General features: G+C 46.1%; 1 protein-coding gene across 1 annotated transcript in view; it reads left to right on the forward strand.

The window, feature by feature from the left end:
* GLIS1 (GLIS family zinc finger 1) overlaps positions 1-22,916 on the forward strand; it is a 286,001-nt gene that overhangs the window by 12,910 nt on the left and 250,175 nt on the right. The window lies entirely within an intron of this gene.

The raw sequence follows: 22,916 nt of genomic DNA on the forward strand, positions 1-22,916 counted from the left end.
GGTTGGCTGTTGTCATCCAGCTCTAACATCCAGCTGAATTTCCTTGATTCTGCCTCCCAGACTTATGATATTGTTACCATTCTGCTCTCCACTGCTCCATGCTTTCAGTCCCTGCCATACTGTAGTGGCTTCCATTTGTTGAGGCCTGCTGTGAGCAGAAACCCTGTGAGACCATTTAATTCTTCCTACATTTGTTCCTTATGAGGTGGGTGTCATCACCTTAATTGTATAGTTGAGAACACTGAGGTCCAGAAAGACTCAATGACCTGCCCAAAGTTCTAGAGCAGCTAGGTGATAGATGCAGCCTTACCTGCCTCCAAGGCCTGGCTCCTTTTCCCACACCTTGTCACCTCTCTGGGCCTTCCCTCAGGTCTTCCGGACCTCTACTGCCTTGGGTCCAGATCTTACCCATCCATCACAATTGAGAAACTGCTTCCTCCAGCCAGAATTAACGTTTCCGTCCCTCCTTCATCTTCTGACTGCCCTTTGTCGCTTTTCTCTTACTGAACAGTCAGGTATTATAGATGCTTGGATTCATGTTTTCCTCCCCCATGAGACTGCGGGCTCCTTGGAGGCAGGGTCTGTAATGGATGCATCTCTGGGTGCTTGCTGATGGAGTATGGACTAGAGAATAGAATGAACGTGGGACCCCAGCAGAATTAGTCTGTCCCTCTCCAGTCAAGGTGAGCTTCCTGGGAAGTTCCCCAACCAGATTTTTGGTGTGGCAACTTAGCATAGCTCTCTATTTCTGAGCTTCAGTTTCCCATTTGTAAAATGGGGAAAGTGAGCCCTGCCTGGCTGACTGCTTGGGAGCATATGGGATGAGGCGTGTGAAAGTACCCTGAAAACTGAAAGGGCTGCACCTGTGTTTGGTTGCTGTCTGATTCATTCATCAGTATTTATTGAATGCCTGCTGTGTTCCAGAAATTGGGGTTCAGCCCTGGGATGTAGTGGTGGACTGACAAACAGAGCCCTCCTTCGCCTTACAGAGCTCGCAGTGTGCAAGGGTTTGCAGGTTCCCTCCCAGCCTGACCAGGTTCCCTCCCAGCCGTACCAGGTTCCCAGTTCTCCTCTGTGCCACCTCACCACCTTTTCACCTGGCTCACTGTCCTAAGCAGACCCCTGTGCTGCAGCTAGTCTAATCCTCCTGAACTCAGACAGTCTCACTGGGTGGTTTGGTGAATTATAGAATGGAAATATTTGCTAGCTAGGTCCCCTTGAGGGCCACTGTGAGAGTCAGTGAAGTCTGGTGGAAAAGGGCTCTGTAGATGGCGGACACTGGGGCCTCTGAGGATGGGCGACGCTCAGGTTTGCAGACCAGCCCTCTCAGGACACTGGTGGGGGAGCCCACGCCGTCACTCAGCCTTAGGGGTGGGGACTGCTTTTGCCAGCCTTTTCCTTGCACCTCTTGCCAGCTCCTACTTGCTTAAGCAGCTCCTTTCAGAGTGAATGCCCTCTCTCAGTTGTCTCAGACAATACAAACCAAGGGCCTTCCTCTTGGAGAAAGTCTTTGGGTCTCTCGTGTCCCGCCTTACACCCCTCCCTACCCACTCTTTCATTCTCTCAATTGCTCTGGCTGCTTTTGCACTTGGAATTAAAGCAAACAAACAAAAACCAGTTGCCACGGAGGTAGTTCCACCTCATGGCAACTCCATGTGTGTCCAAGTAGAACTGTGCTAAATAGGGTTTTCCACGGCTGATGTTTTGGAAGTAGATTGCCAGGCCTTTATTTTGAGGAGTCTCTGAGTGGACTCAAACCTCTAATCTTTTGGTTAGCAGCTGAGCATGTTAATCGTTTGTACCACCTGGGGATTCAGAATGTAGGAGAGCTGTTTGCTAGGGAGATGTAGAGACAAGTAAATTCTCAGTGTTTGATACTGACTGAGTAGGTAGGGGCTGTGGGGCCACTGGGGACCCTCTTCCTTTTCTTCTTCCCATTGGCATTTCAGTATCCCACAGTGATCATTTATTGTGCGCTGCCAGGCACTGGTTTTTCTTTCTCTCTTTTCTTCTTTAATATAAACCATATTGTTTAATCTTGTAACTACCCTGTAATATAAGTTTTTTTAAGAAGAAAACAGATTCAGAGAGGTTAACTGACTTGTCTAGGGTCACATAGCAGCAAGTGGCAGTTGGGATCAGAACATGAGTCTGCCCAGTTCCAAAGCCCACCCGTTCACCCCATGCTGTTCTGCGGAAGGTCCTGTGCCTGAGGCCCGGGCTCCCTGGACCTCTCCCAGCACATTGATGCTGGATGGTGTGGAAGCCAAGGCTGGCTGCGAGAGGACAGGGAGCTCTTCCCCTCCCTTTGCAGGCTTGCCTTCTGGTGATCTTTGAGGGAAGAGCCGTCCCTGGCTCTGGGGCCAGACCGGAGCCCTTGCTTTGATGCTTGCTGGCCATTTGAGCTTGGATAGGTCACTTCCCGTCCCTGAGCCTCGGTTTCCTCATCTGTAAAATGAAGATCCTTGCATCTTCATCATGCAGTTGTGGGGAGGTGCTTTGTAAACTACAGTGTCTTACAGGTTCCTAACTACAGACATTAGGATTTAAACACATATTTTTGGGGGATACAATTCAATCTTTAACAGTTCTTGACTTCTGACAAATTACTTAATCTCGCTCATAATCCTTCTTTGGGAGGTGGCTGACCCTTTAAAGATGATTTAATAATCTTTATTTTTTTCTCACTTATTAAAATAGTACATACTTGTAGAAAGTTTGGAAACTATACTGTATTGTTGTTAGGTGCTGTCGAGTCAGTTTTGACTCATAGCAACCCTGTGTACAACAGAACGAAACATTGCCCAGTCCTGTACCACCCTCACAATTGTTGGGATGTTTGAGTCCATTGTTGCAGTCACTGTGTCAGTTCATCTCGTTGAGGGTCTTCCTCCTTTTTGCAGACGCTCTGCTTTACCAAGCATGATGTCCTTCTTCAGGGACTGGTCCCTCCTGATAACATATCTAAAGTACATAAGATAAAGTCTCGCCATCCTCCTTGCTAAGGAGCACTCTGGCTGTACTTCTTCCAAGCCAGACTTGTTTGTTCTGGCAGTCTATGATATATTTAGTATTCTTCACCAACACCATAATTCAGCGGCATCAGTTCTTCTTCAGTCTTCCTTATTCATCGTCCAACTTTCCCATGCATATGAGGCAATTGAAAACACCATGGCTTGAGTCAGGTGCACCTTAGTCCCCAGAGTGACATCTTTGCCTTTTAACACTTTAAAGAAGTCTTTTGCAGCAGATTTGCCTAATGTAATACATCATTTCATTTCTTGACTACATCTTATCATTTCATTTTATATTTTTTTGGCAATTAGTGAGGATGAACATGTATTGTGTGTTGATTCATAGTCCATCTCTCTCCCCTTTTGCAAGATGATGTTCATGTTGGGGGTCTGAATGGTTTACTTGTAAAATTTAAAAATTTATATATTTTCAAGTGCTCAGTAAATTAAGAATGTTACTGCTTTGTTTATCATATTTATTGCTGCTATTTGCTTAAAAATTCTGTTTATAATGATTTTGAAACAAGTTTAAAATTTTATATAGTTATATTACCAAGAGTTTCCTTTGTCATTTTCTTCATTTTCTTCTTGTCATTCACCAAGTCCCATGGTTTGTCATTATCACTATTTTTAAAAATTTATTTTTATTTATTTTATTTTGTTGTTGAGAATATACACAGCAGAACATACACCAGTTCAACAGTTTCTTCATGTGCAATTCAGTGACACTGATTATATTCTTCAAGCTGTGCAACCATTCTCACCCTCCTTTCCTGGGTTATTCCTCCTCCATTAACATAAACTCACTGCCCACTAAGTTTCTTATCTAATCTTTCGAGTTGCTGTTGTCAGTTTGATCCCATATAGGTAGTCCTTAAAAGAACGTAATGCTCAAGGCAGACATTGTTTACTAATTAAGCCATATTAGTGCTATTTTTGATAGCTTGTTTTACTAATACTTGAAAAATAAATTTCTATTTTTAGCAAAGTAATGTCAAAAATTATTTTTAAAATCACTTAATACTATAAGGCTTTAAAGAGAGTCCCTTTTCCTTCATTGTCACACTCCTGAGAAGCAGCTGCTTTCCATTTGGGATGCCGTGATGCCCATGACTACCTCCAGGGGGCACCACTTACCCCCATTCTGTATGAATGATGCTCTCTTGAGTTATGCAACGGTGGCCCGGACTTCAACTCATTTCATTTTTTTTCTAGCATTTTCTTCCATATGTCTCAGTTACAAGGATAAAAGCAATAATAGCTAACACTTACATAGTGCTTATTATATTCCAACCATGCTCTAAGTGCATTACAAACATAATTCCTTTAATTCTCCCAACGCTATGAAGTAGTTATTATGATTATCTCTGGTTTGCAGATGAAGAAACAGACCCTGAGGAGGAAAGTAACTTGTCTCAGGTTGCACAACTGGTGAGTGGTGAAGCCAGGATTAGAACCCAGGTGAAGTCCTTGCTCTTAACTGCTATACTATTTGGCCTCTCTAAATAAGATTTATGCTGCTGTTTCTTGATCAATTGTACTCACTGTCTACTGGCTTCCTAGTATGATAGATGAGGAGTTATTTTTTTTTAAACTCCCACCCCCATCAGTTCTTATTCCACTTGCATCACCCTCCCTTCCCTTCTCCCACTCTAGCTGCATCTCAGGTCTTTGGTTAAATCAGTGCAGAGTTGGGGCTGTGGGTAACAGGATGTTGATGTGGGGATTTTGCTCTCTTGTCTGGATGATAGACAGTAGGTATTGGCTACTACATTCTAAAGCAGGACTTTAGGTGCCTGAACTGGTTTTGAGATTCTTACCCAGTGTACATTTGAGGGTATAGAAGGGTTAAAGTGGAAAAGAGAGGATTTCTTTGGGGAGAGTTGCTGAGAAAGCTGTGATATTTTCCCTTTCTTCCCTCCTGCCAGGTGGGAAGTGAGGGGATTGCTTTCTTCTTATCACAACTCAAATGAGAGGGACACTAAGGGGACAAAGGAGCTGGTGGCACAGTGGTTAAGTGCTCAGCTGCTAACCAGAAGGTCAGCAGTTCAAACCCACCAGCCACTCCTTGGGAAAGATGTGGTAGTCTGCTTCCATAAAGATTACAGCCTTGGAAACCCTATGGGGCAGTTCTCAGTCCTGTAGGGTCGCTGTAGGGTCTCTATGAGTCAGAATCAACACAATGGCAACAGGTTTTCTAAGAGGACCATTCAGAGAGCTTGGCACATCCCCTGAAGTTGGAGGAACAACTATGTTTGATCCATGCCTGAAAATATTTAAGATCAAAGGCTGTGGTTGGAGCCTCTGGTGGCTCTGTTTCTATCAACGACAGGGCCGGGGCCGTGATCTGGGGGACTTGACTGTGCCCAAGAGGGCTTCTTGCCAGTAGTGGGAAGAGAGACTGGCGGTGTCCTATGGGACACAGGGGAGCTGTGTTGGTTGTTCTCAGAGGGGACTCTCTGGGAATCCACAGAAGTGACCAGGAGAGCACAAGTGGGCACTGAACATCTAAGGCCAGAGAGTTCTTACTGTACCTGGCGAGTCTGTCCCTTCCTGCCCCTCAAGTAAAGAGGACTGAAGCCCTGAACTGTAACCCTTCAGACCCCCCCTAGTCTCCCCAACCTGGGGCAGGCCCCAGCTGGGGAAGGGGAGGAGCTTGACTGTAAATGAAGTTTGGAGTTGTGATTATTCATCTGGATGGGACATCTTAATTACTAAACTGAGACAGTTCTTGGGACTAAAAGTGTCTGGAGGACTTTTTATGATTTAAGAGTGACCCACAGAATTAAGAGAACTTCTAGAGATTTCAGGGGGGTTGGGACTAAGGGTGGGGAACAAGTCTGTAGATTGGGTTTGAAAAAAGAAAAGTAGGAGTTAGATGGGGGTGAAAATAATCTTTTTTTTGTTGCACCCTATGGAGTCCCACTGTCTCAGCATAGTGGTTTACCTTTGGAACATGGTGTTGAAATCAACTTTTCCTTTCTGGTACAACCTTTTGTTCTTCTGGGGTTAAATATGACTTCTTTTTTTTCATTTGCTTAGTTTTATATTTATGTGTCTGTTACCATTTTTTCCCTGAATAATCCATCACTTCTGTCAAACGCCTGTCAGTAATACTTTCCCAGATACTCCAATGCATCAGATTATCTTCATTCCACTCCCAACCCCCAGCCAACTGGTTATGAGGTACTTCTGCACAGCTGACCTCCTGGGACTTCTCTTTGAAGTTCTCCTGTTTTCTGGTTCACCTAAGTATCACAATTCTGGCTGATTTAAGCAGAAAAGAGATTTTTATTAAAAGGATGCTGGGAGGTTCTCAGGATTTCCTTCTAAAGGTAGAGAACCAGGCTTGGAAGCTGTATATATAGCCAAGAACCTCACCCAAAACCCTGCCACAGGGCTGTCCAGTGAAAACACTGCCAGGCACAGGTGCCACAGTTTTCAGGGCTGATACAGTAGGTACCAGACATTGGCTCTGGAGTCAGCACCCATGGTCAATGGCTATACCTGGCTTCTCTTTTAATCTGTGTCAGAATGGATTCGAGCCATTACCTTAGCGTCATGTTCTGGGGTGGGTGTTTCTAATTGGTAGAGCCTGGGTCACATGCCCTTACCTTGGCACAAGGGAGGCTGGGAAAGCAAGTATTTTTTTCACTCAACCAGTTTTTATTGAATACCTGCTGTGAGCCGGGTTCTGGTCTAGATGTTGGGGAAATAAAAGCAAACAGGCAAAAATTCCTGAGCTCACAAAGCTTACATTCTAGAGGAAGAAGACAGACATAAGTAAACAGATTAAAGGTAAAATTTGTCAAATGATATGTACTATGGAGAAAAATAAAGCAGAGAAGGAGATTGGGCGCTGCTGTTTTATAACCTGATCAGGAAAGTCCTGAGGGGTCTGGCATTTTTGGCTTGTGTGTGTGTGGGGTAGGATAGAGTTAAGTGGAGTAGAGTCTTTGCCTTATAAGGTGGGTAGTTGTCCCATAAAAGAAAGGCGTTCAAATGCTGAGTACCCAAAAAGAAAGGGAAATGTCCTTTGCATAGTATTTTCCTTTTTCTTGGTTTAATCACATATTTTGCTGGAGTACGTCCTCCAATGGCTTTCTAAGAAAGGTGAATAAGGAAGGTAAAATCTTTGAGTGTGTATGTCTGAAAGTATCTTATTCCCGATTAATAGTCTGGCTGGGTAATTTTAATAATAAGAGCTAGCCTTTCAGTGCTTGCTACGTGCCAGGCTTTGGGTGTCAAAGTGGTTAAGTGCTCGGCTGCTGACCTAAAGGTTGATGGTTTAAGCCACCAGCTGCTTTTTAGGAGAAAGATGTGGCAGTCTGCTTCCATAAAGATTTGCAGCCTTGGAAACCCTATGGGACAGTTCTACTCTGTCCTATATGGTCACTATGAGTTGAATTGAGTCGATGGCAATGGGTATGTGTCAGGCACTGTTCTAAATGCTTTACATGGATTAACTCAGTTCATTCTTACAACAATCCATTGAGGTAGTCTGTAGAGACCGTTATGCCCATTTCACAGATAAGGAAACCGAGGCCCAGTGAGGTTATGTGACTTGGCCAAAGTAACATAGCTAGTAAGTGGTAGGGCCAGGATTTGAACTCAAGCTGTCTTCAGAACTGTAGAATTTTGAAGTGTTCCATTGTCTTACAGCTTCCCTCATTACTGTTGGGAAGTCCACATACCATGTGGATTCTTGATACTTTGCATTGGTTCTTTTCCCCCCACCACCCCATCTATTCTGTTCTTCCCGATATTCTGAAAATTTCCAGAGATGTGACTTGATGTGGACTTTTCCCATTAATTGGACTGGGTGCTTAGTGGGTCCTTTGTTTCTGGAGACTTGTGACTCTCAGTTCTAGATTATCTTGTGTTAAAGATTTTTTTCCATGTCGTTTCTCTGTTCTCTTTCTGGAAATCCCACTAGTTGGATGTTTGGCTTTCTGTATTGATCCTATAATTTTCTTATCTTTTTTGCCCCAATACCTGTCTCTTTGTATGTTTGATCTATTTTCTGAAAATTCCCTTGACTTTACGTCTTATTTTATTGTAGACGTTTTTAATTTGTAAAAGTTCTTTCTTGGTTTCTATTGGTTCCTTTAACCATTCCTTCTTGGATGCAGTATCTTATCATACCCCTCTGAGGAGATTTCTAGGATTTTAGACAATCTCTTCTTCTATTTCCTGTGTTCTCAGTTTCCATTTGCTTGTGTAGGTCTCATCCTTTCATGTTGACCCTACTACTTTTTCACTATCTGTGGTCCCTCATATGCTCACTTCCCTCCTTACCCAGCTTAGAGCCCATCATTGTAATCACTCCTTTGTAAATACCCTTACCACGCTAGCCCCATCTCTCTCTGTTATTCTTACTGTCAGACCCCAACCCTGGTTAAAACCCAACCGTCTGCTGAATGGGGCTAGAGAAAAAACATAGTGTAAGTTCGTGAGCACAGGTCTTCAGTGGATATGCTCCACAGCCTGGTGGTCATACTCCCCTTACCTTGTGTGCTTGAGATGTCCCTGCTTTCACCAAAGGCCAGACCCTCCTGTGTTCTTCACATTCCGTCTTCTCTCAGTTCCTCCAGAGATTCCGCTTCTGCAGTTACTTCCCTTGCAGTGTGAATTTCTCCCTCTCTATGGGTCATTCCCATCAGCATACAAACATGCTCCAGTGCCCACCAGCTTAGAAAGCAAACAGTCCTCCCTTGATCCCACACCCCCTCCAGCTACGATTTCTCTGCTTCTGCTGAGGGCAAAACTCCTTCAAGGAGTTGCTTCTGTTTGCATTCTCCATTCCTCCACTTCTCATTCTTTGTCCTCACCTGTCTGTCCACAGACTGTTCTTGTCAATGTCCGCTGTATTATTTAGGGTTCTCCAGAGAAACAGAAGCAATAAAATATCTCTGCCTATGTCTATATCTGTATCTATATCTAGAAGTATTGAGATTTATTTTAAGGAATTAGCTTACGTGATTGTGGGGGCTGGCAAGCCCAGAATCCATAGGTCAGGTCATAAGCTGGAAACTCTGGCAGTCTTGTGTCCAAAATTGGTAGACCAGGTGGTAGCAGGAAACCCTGGCAAGACAGATATGTTATTGTCTTGAAAGAAATCCTTCTTCCTCGAGGAACCTCAGTTTTTGCTCTTAAGGCCTAAAACTAATTGGCTGAGACTCACCCATGTTTTGAGGGGTAATCAGCTTTACTTAAGGTCAGTGGATTTAAATGTTCATCATATGTAAGTACCTTTGTAGCAATATCTAGACTAGTGTTTGGCCAAACAGCTGGGCACCATGGCCTATCCAAGTTGACACGTAAAATTAACCATCGCATCCCCCACGGCCCCATGTGGCCCTGTCAGCCACCACATCTGTCTCATCTCATTTGCCCTCACAGCAGATTGGACACAGTGACACTCCTGGTTCTCGCTGCAGCCTCACTACCCTGCCTGCTCCTTCTTGCCCCAGTGTCGGTGGACCTCAGGGCTCAGTCCTGACCACCATCTCCAGAACAAGTCCAGAGTCTGTCGACAGTTCTCCGTCTGCACCACCACTGCCTGGTCCCTGCCTCCACCCCCACCCCAGTCATCTCTCTCCTGGTCAGTTGGAGGCATCGCCTCACTGGTTTCCCTGCCTCCACCCTTGCTTCTCTGTCCTCCATTCTGTATCCAGCAGCTGGTACAAATATAATTTAAAATGCAAATCATACCATGACACTTCTCTGTTAAGCCCTCCCTTGGTTTCCTGTTGTACTTGGAATAACCCTGTCCTCTTGTCCTGGCCTGCGAGGCCGGCATGATGTCTGTCCTCATTCTCTGCATCATTCTTTCCCTCCCTCACCGCACTCCGGCCACACTGACCTTTCTGTTCTGTGATCATGGTTAGCTTGTTCTCTCCTTAATGCCTTGGCATGGCCTGTTCCCTTGGCCTGGTGAGCTTTTCCAGCTTGTCCTTACAAGGCAGACTCAGGTCTCTGCTTAAGTGTGGCCTTCCCTGATCACCCAGTCACTTTGTGATATTCTACCCTGTTGTATTCTCATCCTAGCACTTATCAATACTCAATGTTTTCTTGTTCATGCTAATTCTTTGCTCTCAAGAGTGAGAAGCAGGGACCTCTCCAGGACCTAGAGCAGTGCTTGGAACCAAGTAGGCTCCGGACCCCCCAGATGAGTAGAGCGCTTCTAGCATTGCCTCTGTCTATCACAGCAGTGGTCACTGGGTTGTCCCTCACCCCATGTCTGTACCCATCTGCACAGGGCCTTGCACAGAATCAGTAGAGGCTCAGTAACTATTTGTAGGAAAAATGCATTTCTTGTTAATCTTGTGGCGTTCTTAGTTTTGGTGCTGTCTGCAGCTGGTACAGTAGAAAAGGTGGGGGACCAGAAGTCAGACATCTGAATTTCCATGCTAAGGGGCTAGGGGTGCCTTGTAAGATCTCTCAGTTTTTTCTTCTGTAAAATGGTGGTGATAATCTGTGCCCTGGCTCTTGTGAGGCTCAGGTGAGATACTGGGTAGGAAAAGCCTTTTTTTAAAACTCTAATAAATAGGATACTTGTGTAACCCATTCTGCACTTCAAATGCAGTGAGCATTTATGAAGCACCTACTGTGTGCTCTAAGCTGCTGTTCTTGTCATGCTTACATAACTCATCTCATTGATTTTTTTCAACACTCTTGTAAGGCTGCTGGTAATTTTGCAGGTGAAGTTGAGACTTGGAGAAGATGAATGACTTGGTGATAACTCGTGGAGCTTGTGATGCCTCTGTTTCCTTAGGCTTGGCCAAGATAACAGTGTCTTACCAGTTATGGACCTTGTCTGCCTTCAGACCAAAAAAATCTAAATTGGTCTCCAGTTTCTTTCTTACTGTTTTTCATTTAGTAACTTTACAAGGGTGGAGAGAGGGCTGGGGAAGGTAGAGGGATATGGAGAAAAGGTCTTAGGAATTGCTCTGTCCAGCCACATCCCCCAAACCTGGGGTACAGGTGAAAGTTCCACATAAAGAGGCTGTGGACCCTCAAGAGGAGCAGGGTGGCCTTTTGTAGGGAGGCTGTCTATACCCTCCAGAGGAACGTCTTTCAGGACGAGTTAGGGAATATGTTTGTACATGATAAGAATGACTGCTACTTATATTAAGGTCATACCACATACCAGGCACAAAACTAAGTGCTTCCCAATGGACTAGTGAAATATTTCCTTTCTCTGTTGTGATCCCCATTCAACAAATGAGGAAGCTAAGGCTCTGACAGGTAAAGGCACTTGCCTAAGGACTAGTAGGAGGCAGAGCTGGGCTTTGAACTTATGCTTGGCTGACTCCAGGGTCTGAACTCCTGCTGTGCTTTACTTACCTGGAGGATACCCAGAGAATCTTGAACTTTGTACGGAGGTAATGGGGAGCCATTGTAGGCTTTTAAGCAGGGGAAGGACATGGTCAGATCTGGGTTTTGGGAAGATCACCCTGGTGTGGTGATCACTAAGCTTTTTGTGTGGCCTTGGATGACAAGTTCCTTCCTCTCAGTTTCCCCACTTGTTGGGTTTACACAGCAGTGCCATTAGAGGGTCTCGACAGTCCATTCTGAGTCTGACTTTGTGTATGTCATTCTGCGATTGCAGAGCTGCTGGTGAATGGCTTAGCCTTTTGGCCTGTAATAGGGTGTGGGTAGTTTCAGCCCTGGGACAGAGTGCATGTATGTATGGTGGGGCGTAGTTAGAGAAATACGGCCGAAGGAAGGCAGAAGGGGTGGCAGTTTTGTTAGGGGGAGGAGACTGACCAGCCCCCTCTAGCTCGGCCACCATCGCTGACTCCATCCCACATGTGATTCTGATTAGGGGGCTTGTGTAAAAGTTACCTAAACGCCACTCTAATTACTCTGTTTAGGAACATTGACATGCGTGTGAGGGGGCCTGGCGCTGGCTTCCCACATGTGCTGGGGGTCTGCGGAGAGGCACCACGTTTGCAAGAGCGTGACAGGCGCTGTGTCCGGAGCTTCGCAGCCACCCGGGGCTGGGGGATTCTGCAGGACGAGCTCAGGGAGTCCTTCCAGGGGGTTCTCAGTCCCTGGCAGGCAGAGGGGAAGGATCTGCTGTTCTCAGCATTGGCTTGTAGAGGAGCGCTTGTCTAAAATCTCCCATCCTCCCCGTGAAGTAGATGTTATCGTCCCCATGAGGAATGAGACAGAGCCTCAGAGGAAGGTATAAGCAACAGCACAGCGATCTGGAGTCTACAAGACCGGCCCTCACACTCTGGAACCTTGGGCAAGTCCCTCACCTGTTTGAGCCTCAGCTTCTCTGTCTGTCTAAGCCCATCTGCCTCGCAGGCTTGTTGAGAAGATTAAATGAGATAAAGCACGCAAGAGGATGTGAAATGGTGGATGAACAGGGCTGCCGTATTGCACAGCTCCCGGCGCTGCACTTGCCGCGCAATGCACAGCCCGTGCAGCCGCACACGGCTCTTCTGTGTGGAATGCAAATGGCTGTGGGCTGTTTATTTCATGTACAGTATAGTGGGGGAGACTAGGGTGTCACTAGGCTGAGTATGATTCTGAGTACCCTCTGGAGGTGGAGAGGAGTGGCATTTGGAGTGCTTGGGCGAGCATAAGGTCCCTGGGTGGTGCAAATAGTTTGTGCTTGACTACTAACCAAAAGGTTGGCAGTTCGAACCTACCCAGCGGCACTATGGAAGGAAGGCCTAGCCATCTGCTTATGTGAAGATCACAGCTGAGAAAACCCACTGGAGCAATTCTACTCTGTAACACATAGGGTCGCCATGAGTTGGAATTGACTCAGTGGTAATGGGTTTGTTTTTTTTTTTTGATCTTGGTTGGGTGAGCATAGGGCAGCACCCAGGACACTTTGAAGCTTTAAGAAGAAGGATCTCCTCCTATGAGATGAATGGGCAATTCCAGCTGGGGTTTGCAGCTAGGGGATTATTAGTGCTTCCCCACTCCTTTAGGGTTGGGTGAAGGGGTGTGGGCAGCAAGCCACTCTTAGGAAAATTATGACATAGGTAGATGTCTCTTGTGCCTTGCACTCACCCACCTGCGCACCTACTTCTGCTCAAGTACTCCCCTTCCATCCTCTCTGCATCTGTGTGTACTCCCATCCATCTACTTATGCACCTGTTCATCCACTATTTCTCCTGTAAGTCTTTTCACCCATCCAGCCATCCACTGTCTTTTTATCCATCCAGCCCCACATCTACCTTCATGCCCGTTTGTACCAACACCCATCTGTGCTCTCGTCCATCCACCTATTCACCAGCAAACATTCACCAAGCCTCGTCATGTACCTCGCCTCTTTCTGCATTCGATTACGCAGAGATGAATCAGAACTGCCTCTGCGTCATTTCACTGGAGTGGGTATGGCTTTCAGTCTTTAACATCAAGGAGGTCTGTAAACACCTTGACCTTCCTTTAAAGATGAATCAGATCAGAGAGAAATCTGAGTGACTCTTTCCCTTCCATCTATCCACCTACTTGTTCATTTACTCATATATCCATTTACCTATTTATATGCCCAGCCATCTAACCATTCATCTAACTGACCACCCATGTATATAACCAGCCCTGAAGTCATCTAGCTGCCAGGAACCACCCAACTACCCCAATACCCATTCAGCCTAACTGCCTGCCAGCTCATTCTCCTTCACATCATCAACTAATACATATTTTAAAGATTTCAGTATATGTGAGGCATTCTATTAGATTCTGTAATACTAACCTGATATCTAACACCTGTCTGCCAATTTGTTGTACTGTGGTGGCTTGCATGTTGCTCTGATGCTGGAAGCTATGCCACCAGTATTTCAGATACCAACAGGGTCACCCATGGTGAACAAGTTTCAGAAGAGCTTCTAGAATAGACTAGGAAGAAAGGCCTGGCAATCTACTTCCAAAAATTAGCCAATGAAAACCTTATGGATCACAACAGAACATTATCTCACTCACTTGCTTTGGACATGTCATTAGGAGGGATCAATTGCTAGAGGAGGACATCATGCTTGGTGATGTAGAGGGCCAGTGAGGGTGTGGGAAACCCTTGGTGAGATGGATTGGCACAATAACCACAGCAATGGACAAAAACATGCTGGAGATTGTGAGAATGACACAGGACCAGGCAATGATTTGTTCTGTTGTCCATAAGGCCACCATGAGTTGGAGACTACTCAATGGCAGCTAACAGGAACATGGTATATGACCTGGGTCAGTTGATTTACTTGGACTTGATTTTAAGTTCCTTGCAGCTTTGACATTCTGTAATACACAGAAGCATAAGACAGGAAAGCTACTTATTCAACAAATTAATATACTCAAAAAAACATTTATGGCATGCCTATTGCGTACCTGACAGCTTTTTAGATGCCTGGGAGACTGGTAGTCAAGACCAAGGATCCCTGACTTCATGTAGTTTACATTCTAGTGGGGGAGACAGTAAACAAGTAAGCAAATAAATAAAGATTGTGGTAAGTGCTATGAGCATTTATTGAGGGCCCTCTGTGTGCTGGGTGTGGGCCAGGCTCCCTCAGGGAGCTCCCAGTCTAGTTGGGGGTAAGACAGGTATGGGCAGAGATAACCCCCCTAGGCTCTGTGTATGTGTGCTGTATTCCAAACTGGAGTGCACTTTAACAGCAAGGACAACAGGTGTTTGAAGGGGCTGAGTGTTGAAGCAGTCAAGGAAGACTTCTTGGGAAAGGGAAGCCAGAGTTCAGGATAGGCGGATGGGCTAGGAAGAAAGTTTGGGGTCTTGGTGTTGGGGACATGCAGAACAAAGTGTCTTCTGTCCCTGAGCTCCCATCCCAATGGCCAGGATTGAGCGTTGGCCCTGCTGCCAGCTTGCTGGGTGAAGCCAGTCCCTTGCTCATTCGAGCCTCAGTCTCAGAACCACAACGTGAAGGGGTTGGATTAGATGAGCTTTAAAATCTCCTGGACCGTGATTCGAGATCTATGAATTTAATGAAAAGGAGAGACTTATATTTGTATCATGTTTAATGGTTGCATTCTTCAATATACCATTTTGAGTAATAATCCTTGAACAATCCTATGAGGGAGGAGATATTACCCCTATTTTGCAGGTGAGAAAACTGAGTCTTCCTATTCTGTCAGGCTTCCTTCAGCCTTTGTTTTCCGTTCAGAGCTTCGCTGAGAGCTTCTCCAGGGTGGATGGACGTGCGTGTCTACAAGTCCCAGCCCTGAGCTGGGCACGTGCTAGGAGTATGTAAGCCCCATCTTTGCCCAGTACCTTGTCTAAGATGTAAATGCTCATTCTCATTTATTTTTTGAAAAAAATCAGTAAATGGTTTTGATGTCTGTGATCATGAGAACACTAGAACAGAACATATTATGAACTGTTTTCCCATTAGATGAGGGTCAGACGAGTCACTAGCAACAGCCACATGGTCCTAAATGGCAGAACTGGGACTCGAATCCAAGGCTATTTGACTCTTCAGATCTCATCCTCTTTCCCCTGCCTACATCCCAGGGCTCTCAAAGCAGCCTGGGAGGGTGCCCAGGGAAGAAGGAAATTGAAAGGAAGGAGGGCATTGAAAGCAGAGAGGGAAGGCTTCTGTTTGTACCATCCTCTCCTGCATCCCCCATATGAGGGAAATGCCTTCTCTTTTTAAAAAAGAAGCTTCTTGGGCTCCTGGAGTCTCTTTGCAGTGAGACGGCCATTTTTTGGGGTGGCTTGGAGTTCTTTAAGGAGCCCTAATGCTCTACTGCTAACTGAACGGTTGGCGGTTTGGACCCACCCAGCAGCGCTGTGGGAGAAAGACCAGGTGATCTGCTTCTGTAAAGATTACAGCCAAGAAAACCCTATGGGGCAGTTCTACTCTGTCACATGGGGTCACTGTAAGTCGGAATCAACTTGATGGCACCTAACAACAACAACAACAGGAGTTCTTTGTGATTTAACAGGTGCTGCCGAGACAGATTCTTTGTTGAAGTCCTCTACATGCACTCGCACTACGCAAATGGGACCAACTCCAGCCTCCTATCTATTAATTATGAACATTTAGAAATGTTCCTGACTAAACCCAGAGTTCCCGCATGTGAAACTCCACAGGTCAGAGGCCACACGTGTTTTGATTTTCTTATTTGAGGTATTATGTGTTCAAGGTAGATTTATGCTACAACCTTTGTTTATTGACTTGTACTTTTCCCTGTGAACCTAATGGAACATGACAGACGATATTTACAAGGCACGTGTTTCTGATTAAATCATGTGAGACATTAAAGCCCGATAAATGAAAGCCCCTTTGAAAGGCCAGGTTCAGAGAAAAGGAGGCAGTCCCTGGTGGGGCCTTGGAGGTGGAGACGTCCCCCTCAGCTGGCCGCAGAAAATGCAGAAGGTGGCAGGCGGTCCTTTTGCGTGGATGGGACCAGTTTGTCACAATTTCCCAGCCAGGGGACTGGGCTGCACAGAGATCTGAAGAAAATGGACACGGAGAGCCCTTTTTAACTCTTGGCTGCCTGGGGAAGGGGGAAGAGAAAGAAACTCTCCTTTTTTGAGCGGCTACTGTGCACCAGACTCTTACAGAAGTGCTTTCCTGCAGTGCCCAGCTGAACCTCCCGACCACTCTGAGGTCGTTACCCTAAGTCGGAATGGCGTGAGGTTAAGAATGCTGACTCTGCAGTCCATGGGCCGGCTTTGAGGTCCTGGCTCTGCCATTCACTGTCTTTGTGACTCTGGGCAAGTTACTTAACCTCGCTAAGCCTTGGTTTTTTATTTGTAAAATGGGGACAGTGGTATCTATCCCTTGGGTGTGTTTCATAAAAATATTAGGTAATGTTATTATTATTAAAGATAAACTCAGGCATGGAGAGGCTGAGTAACTTGCCAGGGTCACTGCAGTAGGAGATGGCAGCAGGAATCCAGACCTTCAGACTCTGAAGCCTTTTCTGATGCTGCTCGGGCCTTTTCTCATGCTGCTCGGGTGGGGTTGTACTGAGGCAGCAGATGGCCAGCAAGGGTCAACTGGCTGACTCCCACATCAGGAAGTGGGGTATTCCCTTGACCTTCCTTAGACTTCCCGGGAGCATTAATGGGAAAGCTCGGTAGGCAGGATTAGTCTAATTGGGAGTCTCTCCATGGAGGTCAATTAAAGGATTTGGATAAATATAAAAAGTGGAAACAGCTTGAGATGGAAGGCTTTCCCCTCCCTCCCTTCTTCTCCCCCTCCTTTCTTCTTTCCTGTGCCTTAGAAGGGCCCTGGGGGCTGTTGCTGACCCATGCAGAGACTCACCTTATATTTTCTTTTCTGGACACCTGGTAGCAGGTAACCTGGGAACTAATGGGAGAAATATTGGATCTTTTATATATTTAAAATTACTTTTTAGTATCTCTAAGCAGCTTAGCTGCTTTATAAGAGCGAAGACTGACAGCAAAGAGAGAAGGAAAAAACTCCACTCCCTCTACTTCCCTAATGGAAAAGCTTGCTTTTGGAAACGTTAACTTTTTCTCTACATAAGAGCCGTTATTGATCATCATCTGTTGTCCCTCCGGGATTTTGACATCTGATTTTTATTGAGATGCAGGGGTAAGGGAGGAATCTGCGGGGTGGGGGAAGCCAGCTTTGGAGTCAGCAAACCTGGATTCACCCTCCAGCTTTGCCACTTAGCAGCCAGGTACCTTGGGCAGGTCGCTTTTTCCTCCTGGGCCTCACGTCCTCATATGACCAGGGATTGCTATGAGATTCGAATGTGATAGTGGATGTGAAGGTTTTGGACCAGCGCCGGCACTTGGAAGGAGCTCGAAGATGCCAGCTGAGTTAGAATCTGCCAGATCTTCCCAGGCGGGAGCACAGGGCCTAGGAAAAGCCCTAAGAATCAATAGGCCTCCTTTGTTCATTCTCCCAATGCCCGTTAGTTGCATGCTGGGCGCAGGGTGTGAATTCCAGCTCCCCCGGTCATTTCCCTCTCCTAGCGCCCCTTTACTCACCTGCAAAATGGGAACGAGAACCCCTTTTCTCCCTCCCTCACTGCGCTGCTATAAGCCGCCATGAGGGAGTGCACATAAGAACACTTGGAAAACTGCTAACCGTATAAATAGAAGCAACTGCAGACCATGTAAACAACAGTAATGATAGCGATGATTATGCTTTACATGGAAGGCTTACAAAGAGCGTTTGCCTCCTTTCACCTCACCACTCCTCTGGCGTGGGTCTTACCCCTCTCACCACGAGGAAGTGGAGCTTGGAGGGGAAGTGGCTTGCTCACGGTTTGGGGCTGTTAGATGCCACGGAGCCAGGCACTAAACTGAGGTCTGTCCCACTGCAGGTCAGGCCTGCCCTGTCCCCGCCCTGCTGCCCAACCCTTGGCGGGACCTGCAGTAGGAATGAGTGAGTGTACTTTCATAAAGCAGGAGGCTCCTCAAGCTCCCTCTGTCCTAAAATGAACCCTCCTCCTCTCCCTCCCACTCCCCTTCCCCTCCTCAATGACAAGAGCCATAGTTCATCTACTTGCCCAGGCTTAGGGGGCCATGGCTATGTGGTACAAGATGGGAGTCTACTGAATTAAAATCTCCACGAGGGCAGAGACTGGCTTGTTACTGAGTGAGCAAATGAATGGCCAATGCTGCCACTGACTCTGGGTGACCTTAGACAAGTTAACTTTCCCTCTCTGTGCCTCGATTTCTCCATCGGTAAGACAGGATTGATAATACCTGCTTTATTCCTGCCACAGATTTGTTTCAAGGGGTTAAAAGTAGTGCTGATGGTGAGCAGGCAGGGAACCCGCTAAGAGTGCTGTTACGTAAGGTGCCATTATGAGCACGGTGGTCCTGGGAGAATGCTCCGTGTTCTGCAGGGTTGCTGTGAGCAAACATTTCTTCCAAGTGGGGAGAGAAGAATTTTTAAAGGCCACGTACAGTCTTAAGTGCACGAGAGGGACTGAGGGAGAAGGGTCATGTTTCTTTAGTAGGTAACACTTATTCTCAGAACAAGCTAAACAAATTCCCCCTTATTGAAGAATGTGGCTCGGGGCTAGTCTTGATTAAAATCGGAAAATCTAAGAGGCTTAATGTGTGCGGTTTTGGTTGTGGGGGGATCTGGAGTGCTTGGCCCTGCCTGTGTCTCCCTGGCCATGGTCACGAATCAGGAGGCTGTAGAGGGGCTGTGGCATGACTGACCCGACCAGCACCCCATTTTACCCGGGAAGCTGGAAAGCCTTCCTGCCCTGGGCTGGCACAATTCAGAGCTCCTTCTTCTGGGCTCTGATTGCCTTGGGGTGGGAGGTTTGTGTTCAGGGGTACATGGGAGCCCAGTTTGCCCTGCGAACTCTTTGGGGTGAGGGCTTCTCTATTACTATCAGGGTCCCCAAGTCCCACCCGGGTCTACTCAGGGGAGGAATTACTCATGCTTTTGAGCAGCTCTAGATGCAGGGCCTGTCCTAGACGCCCTATGTATTCATCTCCTTTACACCTGTCTGTGTTTCTGTTAAAGGAGCTCTGGTGGCACAGTGGTTAAGCGCTTGGCTGATAACTGAAAGGTCAGCAGTTTGAACCCATCAGCTGCTCCGCTGGTGGGGCAGTCTGCTTCCGTAAAGATTACAGCCTTGGAAACCCTATAGGATAGTTCTACTCTGTCCTTTAGAGTTGCTGTAAGCTGGAATTGGTTCAGTGGCAATGGTTTTTTTTTTTTTTTTTTTTTTTTTTGGTGCTTCTGTTTCCTCTCAGGCTTTGAACTGGTTCGTTCCGGTTCGAACCTCTGTTGAGAATTTGCATTTCCACCCCAGATATACCGAATCAGAATCTACATTTTAACAAGATCCCCAGGTGATTCTTATGTATAGTAAATTTTGAGACCCACTGCTCTACTAGTGGTTCTCAGAATTGTTCCCTAACCAGCAGCATTGCTTGGGAACTTGTTAGAAATGCAAACTCTCAGCAGGGCTTTGAAGCAGAACAAACTGGATTGAAGCCCTGGTTTCCTCATCTGTAAAATAGGGATAATGATAGTACCTACTTCATAGTGTTCTGGTGAAGATTCGTGAGTATATATATGTACATATAATGAGTGCTTAGAAAAGAGCCAGGCACAGAGTAAATGAACAGTAAATGTCAGCTCCCACAGGGACCCTGCCAGGAGGAGATGGAATTACTTTTTGCATTGAATGCAGCCGAGGCTCAGAGAGGTGAAGTCACACAGAGCAGGGATTTGAGCTCGCGTTCAACTGACTTCAAAGCCAGGGAAGGTCTGTTGAACAGACGCGAACCAAGACAGGAGCCTTGATGCCGCCATGCGGAGCTGAGGTGCCTTTCAGGCAGCAGGAACATCCCCAAAAGGGGACAAGCTGTAGTACTCTCCGATGCCACTTTCTCCTATAATCCCCGTGGGCAGGCCGAGCTTCTGAGGACAGGATCCCGAGGCCTCTGGAAGGGTTTTCAGAAGACTGTCAGGGATGGCTATTAGCCGAGAGTTTTATGGCCATGCAGAGAGTGTGGCTAGAATCATCTGTGGTTGAGGTCCCAAGGCAGACAAGCTCTTGCTGACACGGTTGTTCCTCACGAATTGGGCTGGGTTGAGTTTTGGGGCAGACAGCCAAGTGGTAACCCCAGCTCTGGCAAGCAGCCCCCTACCCTCCAACCCCTGCCACCTGGGGTGGCCAGCAAGGGTGACCTGGGCCTGTGCTTTAAGAGTGACTCAGGGATGTGAGAAGAAATCTCTGTCCCACAGCCAGATGGCTCAGGGTCAGCCACCCCTACCTCTACCAGCCACAGATCTGTGCACACCACACCTTGGCACGGGGCAGGTGCAAGGAGAAGGCTTGGTCCCCCTGGAGAGGCAGCCTGGTGAGGGGGAGGAGCACTGACCCGAGCCCCATGCTGACCTTGTAGTGCCCTGTCATCCTTGATGGAAGGGAGTAGAAAGGGATTCGAAGTAGAAGTCACCTGTGAGCAAATGCAGGGAGCGAGAAACAAGTGCAGCCTGCCTGCCTTCCGTAAACGTTTATTAAAAGCCTACGTCTGCTGGGGCTGGGGCACCGGGCTGACTGTGGAGAAAGTGGGGCTTTCTGATACAGTAATAGCTAAAAGTGGCGCAGGACTTTAGTTTTCAGATAAAGTGTGGTCTTGGTATTGTCTCTTTTGACTTGGGAGGCAGAAGATCCCGGCAGAAGAGTCAGGGCTCTGGAGCCAGACTCCTGGGTTTGAACCCTGACGCCATCACCTACCAGCTTTGTAACCTTGGGCAATCACTTTTCTCTGTGCCTTAGTTTCTGCATCTGTAAAACAGGTATAATAATAGGGCTTAAAACAGTACCTGGCTCATCATGAGCACTCTCAATAAGTGCTCCTTTGACAGGAGAGGACAGTGTTGTACAGACGAGGGACATGAGATGAGGCAGACCCTGAGAGGCTCTGAATCCCAAAGTCCTTCTTTAATGGAGGCCCCTACCCTGAGTCTGAGGTTCACAACCCTGCCAGAACCACAGTGAGTGAGATACTACTGCACACTTGTTACTATGGCTCTGTTAAAAAAGACAGACCATAACAAGTGTTGGGGTGAATGTGGAGAAATTGGAACCCTCATACATTGCTGATGAGAATGTAAAATGGTGCAGCCTCTTTGGAAAAGAGTCTGGGTTAAACATAGAGTAACCATGTGACCCAGCAGTTCCACTCCTAGGTATTCACCCAAGAGAAATGAAAACATATGTCCACACAGTAACTTGTACATGAATGTTCATAGCAGCATTAGTCTTAATAGCCAAGAAGTGGAAACAACCTAAATGTCTGTGAGCTGATGAATGGATGAATAAAATGTGATATGTCAGTACAGTGGACTATTATTCGGTTATGAAAAAGGAATGAAGTACTGAGTCATGCTACACCTTGGCTGAACCTTGAAAACACTGTGCTGAGTGATCACATTTATATGAGATGTCCAGAATAGACAAATCTATGAAGATAGAAAGTAGATTAGTGGTTGCTAATGGAGGAAGAGCAGAATGAGGAGTGACTAATGGGTATGGGGTTTCTTTTTGGGGTGATGAAATGTTCTGGAATTAGATAGTGGTGATGTGTGCACAACTCTGAATATACTCAAAACCAGTGAACTGTACACTTTAAAAGCGTGAATTTTATGGTATGTGAGTTCTGTCTCAATTAAAACAAAACAAATAAAAAACCAAACTAAAAAAATCCCCACCTGATCTGACCGCTCCACCTCCCGGGATAAGTGCCCTGCTCTGTGCTCCAAGCAGTAACACCGGTGCAGGCCAGCCTTTCCTTGTGTGATTCTCTCTCCCCTATTCTTTCTTGACAGCCTCTCTGGGATCAAGGGTGAGCACTTTATAAATTATATCACAGAAAGAAGCCGGGAGCTTTGGAGCCCCCCAAGCCTTGCATCCTTCCCTTCCCGCCCCTTCTTCTGGGTCTCAGGTTCCTCTCCTGGAAACGAGGAGGGTGGAATCTTCTTTTTTTTTAGAGACAGAAAATATTTTATTAAAAATAATGAATAACATAATAAAATATTACAATGTATGTTAAAAATAAGAAAATATGTAAAGTAAGATAGGCCAGCAAATACAAAATAGAGCACATACATCAATAAGATAGTTTGAAAATGCAGTCAACTGAATGTTAAATTCACAAAGTGAATTTCATTTATTCATGCATCAGGTGACCAATAATGTAGCATCTTGGCATTCTACATGATAGCACCCCATTTCTTAAAAGACAGAGTATTGCACAGTAAAGTAAACAAGGATATAAATGTTCTTAATATTTTTCATACATATACATTTTTTAAAATACTTCTAATAAGAAAACCTATTCTGAGCATCACTTTCATTTTTCATAAACACTCTTCCCCAAACTCACCCCCACCCCCACACCAAGTATTTGTTGGGACTCCCTGTATAGGCACCAATGGGGAACTCATTGGGGGAACTTTTTTTTTTTTTTTT

This window comes from Trichechus manatus, unplaced genomic scaffold, assembly GCF_000243295.1.
Source record: "Trichechus manatus latirostris isolate Lorelei unplaced genomic scaffold, TriManLat1.0 scaffold00015, whole genome shotgun sequence".
Taxonomy (NCBI): domain Eukaryota; kingdom Metazoa; phylum Chordata; class Mammalia; order Sirenia; family Trichechidae; genus Trichechus; species Trichechus manatus.